The 19,179-nt window shown below is 39.4% G+C and overlaps 1 protein-coding gene across 2 annotated transcripts in view; it reads right to left on the bottom strand.

The window, feature by feature from the left end:
* TFEC (transcription factor EC) overlaps nucleotides 1–19,179 on the bottom strand; it is a 126,782-nt gene that overhangs the window by 87,208 nt on the left and 20,395 nt on the right. The window lies entirely within an intron of this gene.

Raw genomic sequence — 19,179 nt, 5'->3', positions numbered from 1 at the left:
GTCCAGTTGTTTATTTGGTCATTCTAAGGACTACAGTGTCATAGTTCTGCAGATTACTTGTTATAATGGAAAATTGGTGCAAAGTAAACAGGGCAGATTTCACTCAAACGTTGATCCAGGGATGTAAAATGCTTTATTTTTGGGAGGTAGGGATGAAAACAAGCCAACAGCCTATAAGAAGAAATATGTAATGGGCACCCAAGGTTTTTGTTTTAACTACCTTTCTGTAGATCAAAACTGTTGATGTTTGTGAGAGGTTATGCTTTGTAATATTAAGCAAAGTTCAGTAATATCATAACCAAAGCTTGCATATCCTTCCAGATACCATGTAGTTGATTTACTAAAGGAGTGGAAAATGTTAAGTTCTTGAATAAAGAAAAGTTGTGTTTACTTTGATTACCAATTTATGTGCAGGGACAATTACAAAAATAACAGGATTTTGTCTTGCATGTGACTGGATTATTGAAATGAACGCAACCTCTCTACCCATTTAGTTAATTATCTAATTATCATGCATTTTACCACATTTTTCTGCATGGGCATTGCTGCATTTTTGATGCATTGAGCTCCACTTCATTCAAGTTAGCTGCAATAGGGTCCTTAAATAGGGTTAAAAATGCAACCTTGAACTCATGTCAACTCATGTTACTGCAACAGAGTCAACTCGTTTGTTCCAATGTGAATACAATCTTACAGCTGTGCTTTAAATTTCTATAGGGGGATAGGCGTAAATGTATTGCTGAATTTATTTTGTCTCTGTTTTTTTTTTTTTTTATGAATCTGTACCAGTATACCAATATTTACATTGGATGTAACAGATGATGTCAAAAAAACTGAACACGGTGCCTCAGTTGATAAATAATTAGTTTATATTGTGTAAAACTTACATTGTAAAAAAACAAAAAGCAGTAGGCAAGCTATGTCACAAAGAAACAACTATTGTGTCATGTTCAAATATAAATAAAAGTACAGTATATTACCAAAAAAATAAAAAAATTAAAAAAAAGCAAAAATAATGATGGATACAAACTGTACAGTACATAAATAAAGAAGCAAAGTAGGACTTTGCATCCTATTGTTTTTAGAAGCCACTGTATCCTAGAAAACCAATTTTTTTTCTTTCTTTTTATTAAGTGTACTGTTTCTGAGTTAAAGCTTTCCATTACCAGCATTACAGTTTTCCCTCTGTGTTTTGCCATGCTTTGTTAAAATAGTGATTTCAAGGTTTTGTGTGTTATAGCTGAGTTCAGAAACGTGATGACCCACAAGCATGCAATGAGTTTCCTGTTCAGGAAATGTGGCAGTATATCTTTGCACATTCCATCTGGTCTGTCATTTTTAGCCGGTTTAAACAATTTAACATGCATTTTTGAATGTGGTGTATTGAATACTGGTAAGCTAATTCATACACATTATACAGACGGATGTAGAAATAGTTTCCATCCTGCATCAGTGTTGGACCTCAAACTGTATGTTTTTTCTTTTGCTAAAAGTTGCCCAATACTCAGAATTTTGGTTTAAGAAACAACTTTATGAGTTTCGTTTTTGGTTTTTAACCTCCCTGGCGGTATGATTGTGTCAGGAATTACATACCAAAAGCGGTACAATTGTTTTCATGGAAATTTGGCGTTATGTATTATAGGCCTACAATTCTTAGTAATTACTGACTTAAACCTGACCAAAACAAGAGTCTAGAAGACATCCCAGATGTGATAAATTTGAAACACAAACGCGTGAATTATAATCGAATCAATAATATTATTTTATTATTTAATATATAATATATATAATAAAATTATATTATTGATTAGATTATAATTCATGCATTATATATTATATATAGATATATGTGTGTGTGTGTGTATATATATATATATATATACACACATGAATTATAATTGAATCAATAATATAATTTCATATATATATATGTGTGTGTGTGTGCATATATATATATATATATATATACCGGTATATATATATATATATATATATATATATATATATATATATATATATATATATATGCATATATATATATATATATATATATATAAAATATAAAATGTGTTTTGTGTTTTGTGAAACGCTTTTTTTTTAAATTTCCCTCCCTAGTTCCGCTCCCATGCAGCATTGCTGCTGCAGGGAACGGAACTAGGAAGCGATCACACCGACGGTGGACGGAGGAGCGGCGGGACTCTCGGCTGGAGGTCACAGCAATGAGAGATCATCGCTGGATCGCCAGGATAAGGTAAGAGAACACCGCTGCTCTCTCTGCAATCCACCCCGAGCGTGACTCGGGGTTACCGCTCCTGCAATGAAAAATCCACCCCGAGTCACGCTCGGGATTACCGCCTAGGTGGTTAATTGATGTCCTGAATTTATATACTATTCGTATGTTACTTTGAACTCTATAGAGAACACTAAGGCCGGCCAATACATGGAAATTTCTGAATTTGTACAATTCCCACATCAACCCAGACAGTGTTGATGCAGGAATCCCTACTGCCGGGCCATTGTCTTCTCCAAGCTGGGGGAGGGAAGGGGAAGCCATCCTTGCAGGGAGAAGACAGTGATTATTGCTAGCGGCTATAGCAGCTGCTAGCAATAATTGCAGGTAAAACCCGGCGTGCTGGTTGTACCCAGGTTGATCGATGGATCAACTTGGTACATTTAGCCTGCCCCTACACGGTTCAAATTAGTGATCAACCGATATCGTTTTTACGTTGCCGATACCCATATTTTGGTCAATGCATATCGGTATCGGCCAATATTGGCCGATATTTTTGTACATTAAAACATTTTTTTTTTTTTTTTACTTTACAGGTACTCTTGTGGAGGGATCTGGGGGTCTAAAAGACCCCAAACCCCTCCTCTACACTTAAAAGCATTCAAAACGCCAAGTGTGGCTGTTTTGAATGCTGTCATTTTTTTAAATCTGGCGCCAGTACCCGGAAGTGTTGTCATGACATCACTTCCGGGTTTTTGCATGGAGAACCGATCAGGTCTTTGGCGGCCATGAGGGCTGGTTGCCCGGGTCTCCCGGTGGGATGGGAGACCCGGACGAGCCACGGAAGGAGGCAGGAGGAGGGGGACGTCCCCTCCGGCTCCTTGTAATGACAGCCGAGCAGCTTCTCGTCGGCTATGGATGCCGGTACCGGGGTGATGCCTCTAGCTGCAGGCATCACTCCGGTACAAGCATTTTCCCAAAATATCGGCAATATCCGTCACCTTGGTGGCCGATTCCCATATATCGGGGAAAGTGCATATTGGCTTTGCCGATAATCGGTCGATTTCTCTAGTTCAAATGTCAGCTTGTTCCTGCTGAACAAAGCAAGATTCCAACCATGTATGGCTGTCTAACACACTAAAACAGTTTAACAGAGTTAACAATTTAATCTCCCTGCTATAGTGAAACAAGCACTCACACACACATTAGTATCAGTAAGAAGCTAATTATGCTGTCACAATATTTGGATTGTGGGATGTAACCCAACATACTACACTTAAAATTACAACCTTATTAGGACTTCAAACACTTTAGTACAAAGCAAATATAGTGCTGACACAAAAGTATTAAATGGCTCCTAAAGATAGGACTAAGTTGAAAATTACAGAAACACAAGGTGAATGCAACAAGTTTGTGGTGGAGAAAAGAAATCTGTCTCTCTTTCCCTGTAACAGAAATTCAGACTGAAGCTGCTCCTGTTTCAGGAGAGATTGAATTGTGTATGCCGCACATATGAACAAGGGAGGGTGCTCGCTTCTGTGATGTGTTTTTCTGCAAAACTTCTGAGGTGCCACAAATTGCCTACAGCTATAAAGTATTTACATTAAGAAATATTTTTAAAAACCGCACTGTGTGTTGTAACCTACTGGGGCCCCTTGCCTGCATAGTCATTTTTATTCAAAAAATATACTTAGCTATAAATATACAGACCCTGTCTCATATACTGGAACGGTGTGGTCAACTGCAACCCTCAAAATGTTGTGCAACTACATGTCCCATGGTGCATTGCAGACCTGGCAGTTGCAACATGACTACCAAAGGCAGGGGCATGATGGGACTTGTATTTCTGCAACAGCTGGAGGGCCACAGTCGCCCACCCTTGTACTAGAGAAACACATCTCATTGACCACCAATAAGTTACAATAACATTATTTTTTCAAACTAGACTATGTGCTATTTTTACTGTGTAGAGGAACAATATTGTAGGTCCAGAGAAGCAGTGATACTGAGAAGAAAAAAGTTATTACATACAATGAGCATTGTACCCCATATTTCAAAGAGAGATGAAAATTCCTTGGCATCAGCTACAGGTGCTCAAAGTGCACCTGTCATAAGAGAAAATTTGTTGGCTACCATTGCTGACTGTATCTGACTTCAAAACATAAGTAACAGGCCAGACCAGAACAAACATGCCAAAATAACCAAAAAGTCAGAATCCCTATTCTTGTTTCCTGTTAGTGACTGGTAAAGTATTAAAATCAAAACTTCAACATGACAGAGAAGCAACTAACAATTTCAAAAGCAAAGATCACCAACTGTAGCATGCATATCCCTGTCATTACAGGTTTATTTCAAATACATGGCTGCATTCACAAATTGATAGTAACTGCAGGGGATCCCATTTTAACTGTGAAATGGAATGCATTTGATTGATGAAATATCATAGATTGTTTTTCAAAGTTTACCAATTTAAAAACTGTTCAGTTTAATGATTTGTGCTTTATTGTGCTGAAGACTCTCCTACAGGTTGCTGTACTGTGTGACTATATTACATGGTACTCCAATATCTATCTGAGCAAATATTGCCTTAGATACTGAGCACACATGCGTTCAAGCACTTCAGTTAATATTGTGGTTCAAGAAAAATGCCAAACATTTCTTGGATGATTTTATGCCGGCTTTGAGGGGAATCATGCTATATAAGAATACCGTATCAATTGAGACTAATACGGCATTTAATGGTAACTATTCCATGCTGGGAAGTTCATTTGAACTGTTTATTTAGTAACAAAATTGCATCCTATATATTATTTTTGGTTGATGCCTTTTAATTACAATTCCTGTTAACTGACTAATAAACTTTACATTGTCTGAGATTTTTGAATGTCCATAGCTGGTAAGAGTGGTCTCCCTACATGTATAAACTGGGGCGCATACAAATCTCAGAATGTAACAGAAACATTTTTAAGATTTTATGTAAGATGCATTAACAAGTTAGAACTTTATTCAGTGAGTGTGCTATGTACTATTTTTCAATTTATTTTAAATGATATGCCTTTCTAAAAAGCAATTCCAACTTCAACACAAATCTGATATTTAATTTTGTTCCTTTGTGGAAACCTTGAATGGCTACCTATCTTTCTTAAGTTAAGTGGTGAATTCCCAATTCTGTCCAATGTCTGTGGTGATTTCAACATTCAGTGACACTTCACACTACCCCGATAGATATGCTATTGTGTAATACTACTAATATTACTACAGGCCTCATGCACACAGGGCGTTTTTACAGCTGCTTTTACCAGCGTCAGTTGTTTTCTTTTTTGGACCCTTAAAATGCCCCTTGTGTTATTCTATGGCCTCATGCACACATGGGCTTTTAGGAGCTATAAGTGGCATAGGCGTTTTCAAGCTGCCAAAAAAAAAAAAAAACAGGGTCAGCGCGTTCTGGGAACTGGCATTACAGCTGAAAAAATGTCTGACACTGTTAATAGCTGCTAAATGAGGCTTAACGCCAAATTCAGCGATAAGATGTGTTAAGCGTGTCAAAGGGGAGGAGACTCCTGGTGATGTAACCAGATAGCCATGCCCCATGGCTATACAAGACCTGGCAGAGAGAAGAGTTGACATAATCATGGGAGACAGCGTCAGAGGAGGACTGGGTCGGCGGCGGAGAAGACAGCAGCGGCGGAGAAGACCGGAGGCAGAAAAAACCAGAGGCAGAGAAGACCAGAGGAATAACACCAGTGAAGGACTCTGGAGGGAGAAGACCTGGGGGAGAAGATTGGGGGAAGATTTTTATTGAAGGACTTCTCAAAAACATCTCTTGTCTTTATTTACACTACACTACACTTTTTTGGGGGTGAATGGGTAGGGGAACAGGGTACCCCATACTCATTCACATGGGGGGCAGGATCTGGGAGCCTCCTTGTTAAAGGGGGCTTCCACATTCTGATAAGCCCCCTGCCCGAAGACTCCCACAACCACTGCCCAGGGTTGTCGGGAAGAGGCCCTTGTCCCCATCAACATGGGGACCAGATGCTTTGGGGTGGGGGTTGCAGAGCACCCCCTGCCCCAAAGCACCCACCCCCCCATGTTGAGGGCGTGTGGCCTGGTATGTTCCAGGATGGGGGGGCGGCTCACTCATCCCCTTTCCTGACCTGCCAGGTTGCATGCTAAGATAAGGGTCTGATATGGATTTTGGGGGGGACCCCCCTCACTGTTTGTTTATTTTTTGGTGTGGGGGTTCCCCTCAAAAGCCAAACAAGATTGAAGGGTCAGGTATGGTCTTGGGGGGACCCCACGCTGTTTTTCTTTTTCCATTTTGGCATGGGGTTCCCTTTCAAGATCTATACTGAACTCAAAGGGCCTGGTATTGATCTGGGGGGGACCCCACAGATTTTTTTTTTAATTTGGTGTGAGGTTACCCTTTAAGATCTTCTGAGCACAAGTCACACAAGTCAGATCATTATGATCCGGCTTGGATGTTACTTCCATTCAAATCAATGGGCTCTCATAAGGAACCATTGATTTTGACATGTAAAAAAAAAAAATGTTTGATGCGGATTAACGCTGTATCTGGCGTTAAGGCCCGTTTAGCAGCCTTTAGCAGCATCAGATGTTTATACAGCTGTAACGCCGGTCCTCAGAACATGCTGGCCCTGGGTTTTTTTGCAGCTTTAAAAAGCCTATGCCACTTACAGCTCCTAAACGCCTGTGTGTTTATGAGGCAAAAGAATAACATGGAGGGGTGTTTTTAACCACTTTACCACCGGAGGATTTTGCTGTCCTACGTCCAGGCCACTTTTTGCGATTCGGCACTGTGCGACTTTAACTGACAATTGCGCGGTCATGCAACGCCGTACCCAAATGAAATTTACGTCCTTTTTTTCCCACAAACAGAGCTTTCTTTTGGTGGTATTTGATCACCTCTGCGCTTTTCATTTTTTGCGATATTAATAAAAAATGCGACAATTTTGAAAAAATAACAATATTTTTCTACTTTGACAGTTAAAAAATATCCAATATATTCAATTTTTGTCATATATTTAGGCCAAAATGTATTTAGCTACATGTCTTTGACAAAAAAATGAGCGTATTTTTAACCGCTTTAAGACCGGAAGATTTTACCCCATTCCTGACCAGGCCATATTTTGCGATTCGGCACTGCGTTACTTTAATGGACAATTTCGCAGTCGTGCGATGCTGTACCCAAATTACATTTATGTCCTTTTTTTCCCCATAAACAGAGCTTTCTTTTGGTGGTATTTGATCACCTGTGCAATTTTTACTTTTTGCGCTATAAACAAAAAAAGAGCAACAATTTTGAAAAAATAACAATATTTTTCACATTTTTTTTATATGAAATTCCCCCCCAAAAAAATGTAAAAATCAAAATTTTTTAACATTTTAGGCCAATTTGTTTTCTGCTACATATTTTTGGTAAAAAAAATCGCAATAAGCGTGTTTTGATTGGTTTGCGCAAAAGTTATCGCAGCTACTAACTACGGGAAATTTATGTCATTTTTATTGTTTTTTTTTTAACTAGTAATGGCGGCGATCTGCGATTTTTTTTGCGGGACTGCGACATTGCGGCGGACAGATCAGACCCTTGACTGACATTTTTGACACTTTTGGGGGTACCAGTGACATTACTACAGTAATCAGTGCTATAAATATGCACTGTTACTGTAAAAATGACACTGGCAGGGAAGGGGTTAACTTTATTGGAGAGGGAGGGGTTAATGTATGCCTGGTGCTTACTAACGTGTGTGGGGGGGAGGGAACTGTGTGACACAGGCACAGATAGCAGGTTCAGCTATGCTGAATCCTGCAATCTGTCACTGTTTGTCACTTAGGAGATCCGCCCGCTTTGTTTACACAAGCGGGCGGATCTCCACACTCGATCCCCGACAATCGGGGAAGAGCGGCGGTGATCAATCGGGGAAGAGCGGCGGTGTAGACATTTTAACAAAAGTTAAAATGTCTACAAACTAAGGGATATTTTTGGTTATTTATTTATTTATTTTTTAATACTAATGTCGGCAATCAGTGACTTTTAGCAGGACAGAGATTTTGCAGTGGACAAATCAGACACTAACTGACACTTTTTTAGAAAACAGTGACACTAATACAGTGATCGATGCTAAAAATATGCACTGTCACTGTACTTATGACACTGGCTGGGAAGAGGTTAACATCAGGGGTGATAAAAGAGTTAACTGTGTGCCTATCTGGTATTTTCTTACTCTAGTGGAGGTGCTTGTGCAAGGGGAAGGCATGGATCGATGCCTCTGCTTTGCATAGTTTACTTAGGCCTTGTTTACATAGGTGGATCGCCATTCTCCCTAGGTACCAAAGCATCAGCAGGTGCTAGCAGACATGGAGTCCGCTGTACTCGACGATTAGCTCCCTCTGTGTATAATCACAGTGGGAGCGGGCCGCCGGCGACGCTCATGTGTAACTTGGACCCAGGAGTGTCAGATCACATTCTAGGTACATGATCCAGCGCAGAATGGCCGCCCTGTCACAATATGTCTATGGTGGGAGGTACACAAGTGGTTAACATCCATGCTGCAGTTAACACATTTCAAGCAGTTACTGAAACTATTTTTTTTTTTCTATTAGAAAAGATTTAGGCCATACAAGTAAAACCTTGGCATTTCAAGCTCTTCTGTCAGTGTTATATGTCTTTTCCTGATCCAGTTACTGTTGTGGTAATGCAAGTGGCAAACTTAATCACAAACATATTTATTACAATACATGTTGTGGTCCCATATATACATATACATATATATATATATATATATATATATATATATATATATATATTTATATACATACAGTGCCTTGCGAAAGTATTCGGCCCCCTTGGACTTTGCGACCTTATGCCACATTTCAGGCTTCAAACATATAGTTATAAAACTGTAATTTTTTGTGAAGAATCAACATCAAGTGGGACACAATCATGAAGTGGAACAAAATTTATTGGATATTTCAAACTTTTTTAACAAATAAAAAACTGAATAATTGGGCGTGAAAAATTATTCAGCCCCCTTAAGTTAATACTTTGTAGCACCACCTTTTGCTGTGATTACAGCTGTAAGTCGCTTGGGGTATGTCTCTATCAGTTTTGCACATCCAGAGACTGAAATTTTTGCCCATTCCTCCTTGCAAAACAGCTCGAGCTCAGTGAGGTTGGATGGAGAGCGTTTGTGAACAGCAGTTTTCAGTTCTTTCCACAGATACTCGATTGGATTCAGGTCTGGACTTTGACTTGGCCATTCTAACACCTGGATATGTTTATTTGTGAACCATTCCATTGTAGATTTTGCTTTGTTTTGGATCATTGTCTTGTTAGAAGACAAATCTCCGTCCCAGTCTTAGGTCTTTTGCAGACTCCATCAGGTTTTCTTCCAGAATGGTCCTGTATTTGGCTCCATCCATCTTCCCATCAATTTTAACCATCTTCCCTGTCCCTGCTGAAGAAAAGCAGGCCCAAACCATGTTTGACAGTGGGGATGGTGTGTTCAGGGTGATGAGCTGTGTTGCTTTTACGCCAAACATAACGTTTTGCATTGTTGCCAAAAAGTTTGATTTTGGTTTCATCTGACCAGAGCGCCTTCTTCCACATGTTTGGTGTGTCTCCCAGGTGGCTTGTGGCAAACTTTAAACAACACTTTTTATGGATATCTTTAAGAAATGTCTTTCTTCTTCCCACTCTTCCATAAAGGCCAGATTTGTGCAGTATACGACTGATTGTTGTCCTATGGACAGAGTCTCCCACCTGAGCTGTAGATCTCTGCAGTTCATCCAGAGTGATTATGGGCCTCTTGGCTGCATCTCTGATCAGTGTTCTCCTTGTATGAGCTGAAAGTTTAGAGGGACGGCCAGGTCTTCGTAGATTTGCAGTGGTCTGATACTCCTTCCATTTCAATATTATCGCTTGCACAGTGCTCCTTGGGATGTTTAAAGCTTGGGAAATCTTTTTGTATCCAAATCCGGCTTTAAACTTCTCCACAACAGTATCTCGGACCTGCCTGGTGTGTTCCTTGTTCTTCATGATGCTCTCTGCGCTTTAAACAAACCTCTGAGACTATCACAGTGCAGGTGCATTTATACGGAGACTTGATTACACACAGGTGTATTCTATTTATCATCATAAGTCATTTAGGTTAACATTGGATCATTCAGAGATCCTCACTGAACTTCTGGAGAGAGTTTGCTGCACTGAAAGTAAAGGGGCTGAATAATTTTGCACGCCCAATTTTTCAGTTTTTTAATTGTTAACAAAGTTTGAAATATCCAATTTATGTTTGAAGGCTGAAATGTGGCAAAAGGACGCAAAGTTCAAGGGGGCCGAATACTATCACAAGGCACTGTATATATATACACTGTGTATATATATATATATATATATATATATATATATATATATATATATATATATATATATATATATATATATATAACGTTCATTTTTTAAATTATATGTTTAGCTTTGGCTTTATCATATTACACAATTCCTCATCTTTCACCAGCCCGAAATATTCCGATTTTTGTACATAGACAACATTTTTTTATTGGCTTCTCCTTTCCAAATAACACATTTTGAAAGTTAACACAGTGTTTGCAATGATTGCTTCAGAGCACAACTAACTTTAGGTTAAAAAAAATGGTAAACATAAGCAGTTTTAGTTCTTTGTTTTGTGAATGGTTTCTGTCTCCTCAAATGTCATCTTGGCCTATAATAAAAAAAATAGCTTAACCATTTAAGGACCGGAAGGTTCTACCCCCTTAATGACTAGGCCATTTTTGCGATATGGCACTGCATTACTTTAACTGACAACTGCGCGTTAGTGCGATGCTGTACTGAAATCAAATTGATGTCCTTTTTTTCTCACAAATAGAGCTTTCTTTTGGTCATGTTTATTCACCTCTGCTGATTTTTTTTTTGTGCTATAAATAAAAAATACGACAATTCTGAAAAAAAAAAAAAAAAAAAAAACAATATTTTTTACTTTCTGCTATAAAACATTCTTAATAGAAAAAAATGTACACATTTTTTTTATCATATTAGGCCAATATGTATTCTGCTGCATATTTTTGGTAAAAAAAATCCCAATAAGTGTACATTGATTGATTTGCTCAAAAGTTATCACGTCTAAATCTAGGGGATACATTTATATCATTTTTATTTATTTATTTATTTATTTTACTAGTAATGGCGGCGATCAGCCATTTCTAGCGGGACTGTGACATTGCAGCGGACAAATCGGACACCTAACTGACACTTTTGACACTTTTGAGGGGACCAGTGACACTAATACAGGAAAAAGTACTAAAAATATGCATTGTAACTGTACTAATGACACTGGCAGGGAAGGGGTTAACACCAGGGATGATCAAAGGGTTAAGTGTGTCCCTAGGGGGTGCTTTTGTGTGGGGGATCTACTCACTGGATAAATACAGAGATGTATGTTCCTAAGTAGGAGGAACACAGGATCCCTGTGTTCATCTCTGACAGAACAACAGTCTGTCCTTGTTTACATCGGCAGACCCCCCGTTCTGTCTTCATGAAGAGTGATTGTGGGTGGCCGGCCCCACTGATTGGCTCCCCCCTCTGGCCTATCAGCACATGTGCGCACCTCCGGCGGTGCACGCATGCCCCCGCTAGTTGTTTCACGTACTAGAGCCGATCTGTCGCAGTAAAACTACGGTGGCTTGTCGGCAAGTGAAAAAATAACTAAAGGCAAAACACATTTTTTATTTTCTTATTTGGAGAAAGTGGTAAGGCAACAAAACCACAGTCAGTTTTTTTGCATGTATGAGGAGTTTTTTTTCTTGTCCACAGAATCAGCGTATGTAAAAATGTGTAAGTTGTGTACTGCGCTTTTATTAAAAATATTATTATGAGAACAATAATTACAATAATATTGCTGTTTGTTAGGGAGATTCACTCTCTCTTATTGTCCTGATAATTAATGTCACAGGCAATGGAACACAGAGCTGCTTGCTGTGGGGACACCCAGCAGGAGGGAGGAGCCAGGATCGCCGGCCAAGGACCTAAGAAGAGGAGGATCAGGGCTGCTCTGTGCAAAACCACTACACAGAGCAGGTAAGTATAACATGTTTGTTATTTCTAAACAAAAATGAGGCTTTAATATTACTTTAATCCTCCCCTACTTTATCCAAACTAAAAAAATAAATAAATGTATATTAAAGAATTCCTTAAACCCAAACCTTTTTAATTTTAGTTTTGCATAGAGTGATAAATGGTTAGAACATTTGTTAGGGTTTTATAGCTGACTGAGTCCATGCTTGAGAGATTCACTCTCTCTATTTACACTAGTGACCATTGTTACCAGGACAGAAATTGATGGCAAGTGCATCTTTTTGAGTTGTCACAAGAACAGTAATAATGGAAGGGAACTTCCAATGAAGACACTTGTTCCAGGTACAATTATCCAAGCAGGTACTTCCAATATTTTAGAGAGAATCTCCAGGACAGAAAAATTGATGTAAAATTCCCCCAAAGGGACATGGGCAGCAATAAAGAAAAACCCTACAGGGTTGTATCCTTTCTCTACTCTATCCAAAGTGAAAGGCGTGTTCCTGACTTATTTTCACAGCTTCAAAGTTAGCTGTAAAAATAGACATTTTAGATTAATTATAATAATAAAAATATACGTCATTGTTGGCCAAGGTTGGGTTGAGAATATATTTGTTTATGTTTTTGAATAAAAAGTAAAAGCTTCAGGTTAAAGTAATTGTAAGAGCCGGTTCACACTGGGGCGACCTGGTCGCCTGACAGGTCGCCGTAGGTCGCTCGCCATAGAGAAGCTGTGGACCCGTTCTAATGGGAGCGACACAAGTCGCTCCGACTTAGAAAAAGGGCCCGGAGCTTCTTTGGGGCGACCCGGAGCGACCTGCATTGGCTTCAATTATATGAAGTCCGTGCCGGCCGCTCCGAGGTCGCGGTGCGAGCTGCGCTCTGCGACTTCACAGGTCGCCCGGCAAAGTCGTCTCGCCCCAGTGTGAACGGGTTGAAGGATCCTTATTTTTAAATAACACTCACCTGCTCTGTGCAATAGTTTGAGAAGCCTCAATTCAGCAAGAAAAATTACTATGACTATGGCCTATGGCCTACTAGGACTATGACCCTAAGAACACCATGCCTACAGTAAGGCACGGAGGTGGAAACATGATGCTTTGGGGCTGTTTCTTTGCTAAAGGTAAAGGGTGACTTTGCCACATTGAGGGTCCAATGGATGGGGCCATGAATTGTAAAATCTTGGATGAGAACCTTCTTCCCAGAACACTGAAAATGGGTCGTGGATGGGTCTTTCAGCATGACAATGACCCAAAACATACCGCCAGGACAACAAAGGAGAGGCTCAAGAAGAAGCACATTAAGGTCCTCGAGTGGTCTCCAGACATTAATCCTATAGAAAATATATGGAGAAAGCTGAAAGTTTGAGTTGCCAAGCAAAAGCCAAGAAACCTCAAAAGCCAAGAAACCTCAAGGATTTAGAGAAGGTCTGTAAAAAAGAGTGCAAACCTGGTCAATAACTACAAGAAATGCCTTACCTCTGTGCTTTCCAACAAGGATTTCTCCTTTCTCCACCAAGTACTAAGTCATGTTTTGCTTGGGGATCAAATACTTATTTTACTCAAATGTACTGCGACTCATTTTTTTTTAACATTTTTATTGTGTTTTTTTTCTGGATTTTTGGTTGATATTTTGTCTCTATCATTTAAAACACACCTATGATAAAAACTGATAGACCCTTAATTTCTTTGTAAGTTAGGATCAAATAAATATTTCCCCCACTTTATATAGTATGAGTATCAAAAATGTCACATGCTGCACCAGGTGAGATCAAGCTCGGCGCTTCACAATCACATATCATGTGCTGGCTTGGCTTATCTCAGGATTGACACACCAACATGCAAAATTAGCCAGCAGGAACAAATTTTACTTTGACATATTTCACTTTGCACAGCCCTTTCCCAAAGAAAGCATTGCTGGTGTAATTTATATACTATGAGGGGCAGAGGTTCTCAAAACCCTCATGGTGGAGCAGGCAGGTTTCTGGCACTAATCAAGGTTTTTGCTTGAAGATTAGAGCCTAATTCACACACTGCATATTATGTTTCCATTGTAATAACCTTGTCTTAGTGTTTTGACAGTGTTTCTGAAAGGCAAATCAGACCTGCAATCATATCTCTGCTTTTTTAGTTACAGTGTAGGGATAAGAGGTTTAACCTGAGTGTAGTTAATGCACAACAAAGACAGTTTGCCTATTGTGGAGAATCGGGATTGCATTGACAATGATGTTATAGTACTTGGATGCTTCCAGTTCCTGTAAGATAGTTTAACCACTTTATTGGCAAAACATTGTATATTGTGTATTATTATGTAATGGTATAACATTGTACAACAATATTCATTTTGAATATTGGAATACAGATAATTAACCTATAACCTACCATTCAAGATTTGAGACACCTTTCCTTTCTGTATCTGCTCTGCAATCAGTGACTCATAGGGGTTGATTTACTAAAAGCAAATAGGCTGTTAACTTTGCAAGGGAAGTTATACTTTGCCAGGGAATGTGATAATGTTTCACTTTGCAAAGATTACCAAATCACTTACAAGCAAAATAATAAAATGTTTGCTTGCACATAATTGGATGATGGGAGTAAGCATAGCTTTGCTTCATTCACTAGTGCCCTTAGTGGATCAACCCCATAGTGAATAGTCAACTATTTCTAAATTTCCCAGAAAATTAACATTCCACAAACTCTAAATGAAATGACTTCCATCCCAATCTTAGTAATCATTCTCCACATATAGCACATTTTTCAAAAAGGTATGTAGCTACAGTCAAAGGGATCCCATCTTGTACCTTTATTGCACCTATAGCACCTTATATTGATGCTCCACTCACAACACAGGAGTCACAATTACTTACGGATTGTTATAGCTTTGTTTATGTGCAGTCCTATCACTGCACCTTCGTTTCACTATTAGCACCTTGTATTTTTACTATATATATTACTACAGCATAGAAGTCACGACTGTTTATCTTTTTATGATTGTAGTATATCATTTGATTGAAATTTATTTACCAGTACTTATTTTCGGATAAGCGCAGCTTCAATACTGTACCAATTGCTATGTATTCAGTTATCTGTGAAAGGCTAAAATAGGAGTTATAGCTATTCCCATCTTCTTCATCGCCTTTTCTTATTCTCCTCTCTACCTACTAGTGATAGCGCAGGGACTTTCTCCCATTACCCATAGTAAAATTGTTGTTGTTTTTCAGTAGCATCATTTACAAAATATGATCATATCCATATATGGACAATGACATTGGCCAGGATGCCCTGCCCCTTTTTCTATATCAGGTATCATCCGACTTGTCATTTGGCACAAAGGAAGAAACGGAAGAGCAAGACATGTGTCTTTTGGAAGATCCGCAGGGTGGGTAATCTTGATTGATGTGATCTACATCTCAAGATGATGTGATTGACAGTAGGTGTAAATTGTGTCCCTTTTTTTTTAAATTTAAGGGCTTGTCAAAAACTTTTTTTTTATTTGCACTTTACTTTTTTGTGAATGAAAAGGGGTATGCACTCCTTACTCATTTACACCAGGATTTCTGGGTGCCTTCTTATTGTTAAAGTGGGCTTTCATATTCAGATAGGCCGCCCGTCTGCAGACCTCCAAAACCACTGGGCCAGGGCTCTGGTGAAGAGGCCCTTGTCCTCAGCAACATCAAGAAGCCCCCCCCCCCCCCCGTGGAAAGGCATAACCCATATTGAGGGCATGCAACTGGGTATTCTTCAGCAGGGAGGAAGCATGCTTGCCACCCCCCCTTTTTTTCTGGACATCCAGGCTGTATGCCTGGGTAAGGGTCTGATATTGGTTGTCTTACGAGGGAGCTTAATCTTTTTTTATTTTTCCTTGAATTTAGCATGAAGTTCCTGGTTTAAATACCTTACTTACTTTACTTTACCTTACTTTTTCATCTACCTGTTCTTATAAGCTTACACCAGTAGCAGCAATAATAGTAATATTCATCATCATCATAATCGTACTATATTATGACATAATTATATATGCTCTTGCACACTTTTACATACTTTTTAACAGAAGTAAATACCTCAGCTGTTTTGTCAGTTTTTGGCTGAGTAGACATTTTAGGACTTTATAAAACCTCAGAAAGACTGTGGTTAATTGCAGAGTGGTTGGACTGCATGTGAAGCAATGAGGACAATACATCTTCTTCCAAATCAGGAGGTGAACTGGCCTATACAGTTGCTTTCTTAACAGAGATATCCAGGGAGACTGTGACCCCACTACATTAAAGACTGCACTGAATCTGTGTTATCTTTACATGCACAGATTTTCTGTCTAATTTACCCTAATGGGACCCCCCTCTGACTCCCAAGCCTATGGCTGTAGTTATTCTATTGATTTCTACTTCTACGCTTACAATTTATTGCTCTTTATTAGGAACTAGTTATCTGTAAAGTAACACTGCAGGCTTCCTTTTAAATGCTGCCACTAAAACAAGCAATTTTTTACATTTGATGCTGTTTTCACATTCAGGATCCCTGTTGTGCAATTTCTTCCACTTATAATGTGTGCTGTAAACTTGCATGCAAAATTTTGTAGCCTGGTCTTTAGGACCTTTCCAAACAGCCTCTCATACATCAACAAATAAAGAAATTTCTGTTATTAAATGTTCCATGTCTTTTTTGTGGGAACTCCCAAATTACCATGTGGCTGTTCTGTTTCCTCTAATGATGGAATGGAGTTACCCGATAAAGCTTAGTCATGTTCATGACAGTGTTAATGGAAACAGTTTTAGAGGTATTATCATCATCTAATAACAAAATTTACTAAATAATAAGTTGTATTATGGCTTCCACTACTGTCCAGTGCAATATGAACAAGTTTGATGGAATAACCTACACCTGTGAATTTACTGTTTTGCTCCCTTGCAGCAATTTCCTAAGGGCCCTTTCACACGGGCTTTCCGATTCGGTCTGCCTGTCAGTTTTTCAGACGGACCTGATCGGATGCTCCATGCAGCCCTATGGAGCAGCGGGTGTCAGCGGAGACATCTCCGCTGACACCTGCTGCTATCTGATCCTGTCCGTGAAATCTGGACTGATGGAAACCCTATTTTCCATCCATCTGGAGGATCAGATCAGATAAGATCAGATGAAAATGGACAGGCGGTCCAATCTCATCCGATCTCCCATAGAGGAGAGCGGGGCTCTAACAGCTCTGTCTCTGCAAAGTAAGCGGAGATGAAGCTGTCATCTGCCTGCTCAGTGGGAAATTGGCGGATTGATCCCCGCTGATCAAAATGGAGACCGTCGGGCGCACCGCCCTTGTGAAAGGGGCCTCACAATATATCTTTGCTTCCCAGATTTATGTCCAAAACATTATGTGCATTATGTGGGAGTGTTGTTCTAATTTGTGATGATATTAAATGTTTACATTATAGTAGCACTTAATTAAAGCAGAGTTACACCCAAAAGTGGAAGCTCTGCTTCTCTGACTCCTCTTCACCCCTCCAGTACCACATTATGCACCCTTCGGGGGGGAGCAGGTACCTGTTTTTGACAGGTACCCATCCCCACTTTTGGGAGGTCATGCCGTGGCCTGATCGTTCGGAAGTTCAACCCCCCTCCTCCTTCGCCTGCCGCCGGGCCATTCAGAAGGCGCAGCGATTTTCACGCATACACAGTAGGGAACCGGGTGTGAAGCCGCAAGACTTTACTGCCGGTTTCCCTTACAGATAATGGCGGCGGCAGCACCTGAGAGCCGATGGAAAAATCAGCTGGGCTGCCTACATCACTGGATTCCAGGACAGGTAAGTGTCCTAATATTAAAAGTCAGCAGCTACAGTATTTTTAGCTGCTTACTTTTATTTTTTTTGCTTGGGAGGGGGGCAGAACTCCGCTTTAAGAAGCTAGGTATACCTAAATGAACAAAAGCTGTATGTATGCTGTATTTTTCAGCACACAGTAATTTAATTTACTGGCCTATGGAAACAGTAAAATTAGACAATTCAACAATTTGCTATCAGCGTTTGTAGACACATGGACATATTTTATATACAGCCAGGCTTATCAGTCACTTTGGCCCACTAAGCCAGGTAGACAACACAGGATCAATAATTTGGTACAGGGCCTGAGGAGGTCCCTTGGGTCCAATGAAAAACATAGGGTAAGGCTATGGACATCTGTGCTTACTAGAAATAGACTTTTATGCTCACTCTCAGGAGATCAGGAGAGTAATGCAGGTCATACGTGGGTCGAATTCCAAAATAATATTCTTTCGAAAATGAGACATTTCATGCACTTTGTGATCCGATGATGCCACCATTAATTTCAAAATTTGACCAACAAAACCTTCAATTTCATCTCATGTTGCCACAGAAAAGAATGTTTATGGCTGAGAATCTTTTCTTTCTGGGAATTTTTTTTTTCTTTTATTGCACTCAGGCGCATTTCATTTTTTAATTATATTTTCCCATCATTGATTAGGAAGTCGTTAATTTTTCAAAAAATGTGCAACATGCCCGATCACTCAGATTTGATGACCGTAGAAAATCAGCCGCAATTGCTGCAGCCCACTAATGGTGCGAAATTTGAATGCAAACTCTTAGTTAGGATTTTTAAAAGAAAATTCTTTCAAAATTCGACCCATGTATGGCTGGCCTAAGTGAGAGATACACATATATATCAGTACGGGTGCCGCACCAATGTATTCCTTTAACTTTAAGGTTATTGAAAAGTTTGGAATAATACAATACAGAAAAATAAAAAAAATGTTAGTGCTATGGTATAATTACAATCAGTTGCATGTTGTAGGTATATTGTTGAAAAATTAACCACTTGCCGACCAGCCGCCATAGTTTTACGAT

This window comes from Pelophylax lessonae, assembly GCF_965119305.1.
Source record: "Pelophylax lessonae genome assembly, chromosome: 4".
Lineage (NCBI taxonomy): Eukaryota > Metazoa > Chordata > Amphibia > Anura > Ranidae > Pelophylax > Pelophylax lessonae.
Note: the sequence above shows the minus strand (reverse complement) of the source record. Positions and strands in the feature narration are given on the sequence as shown.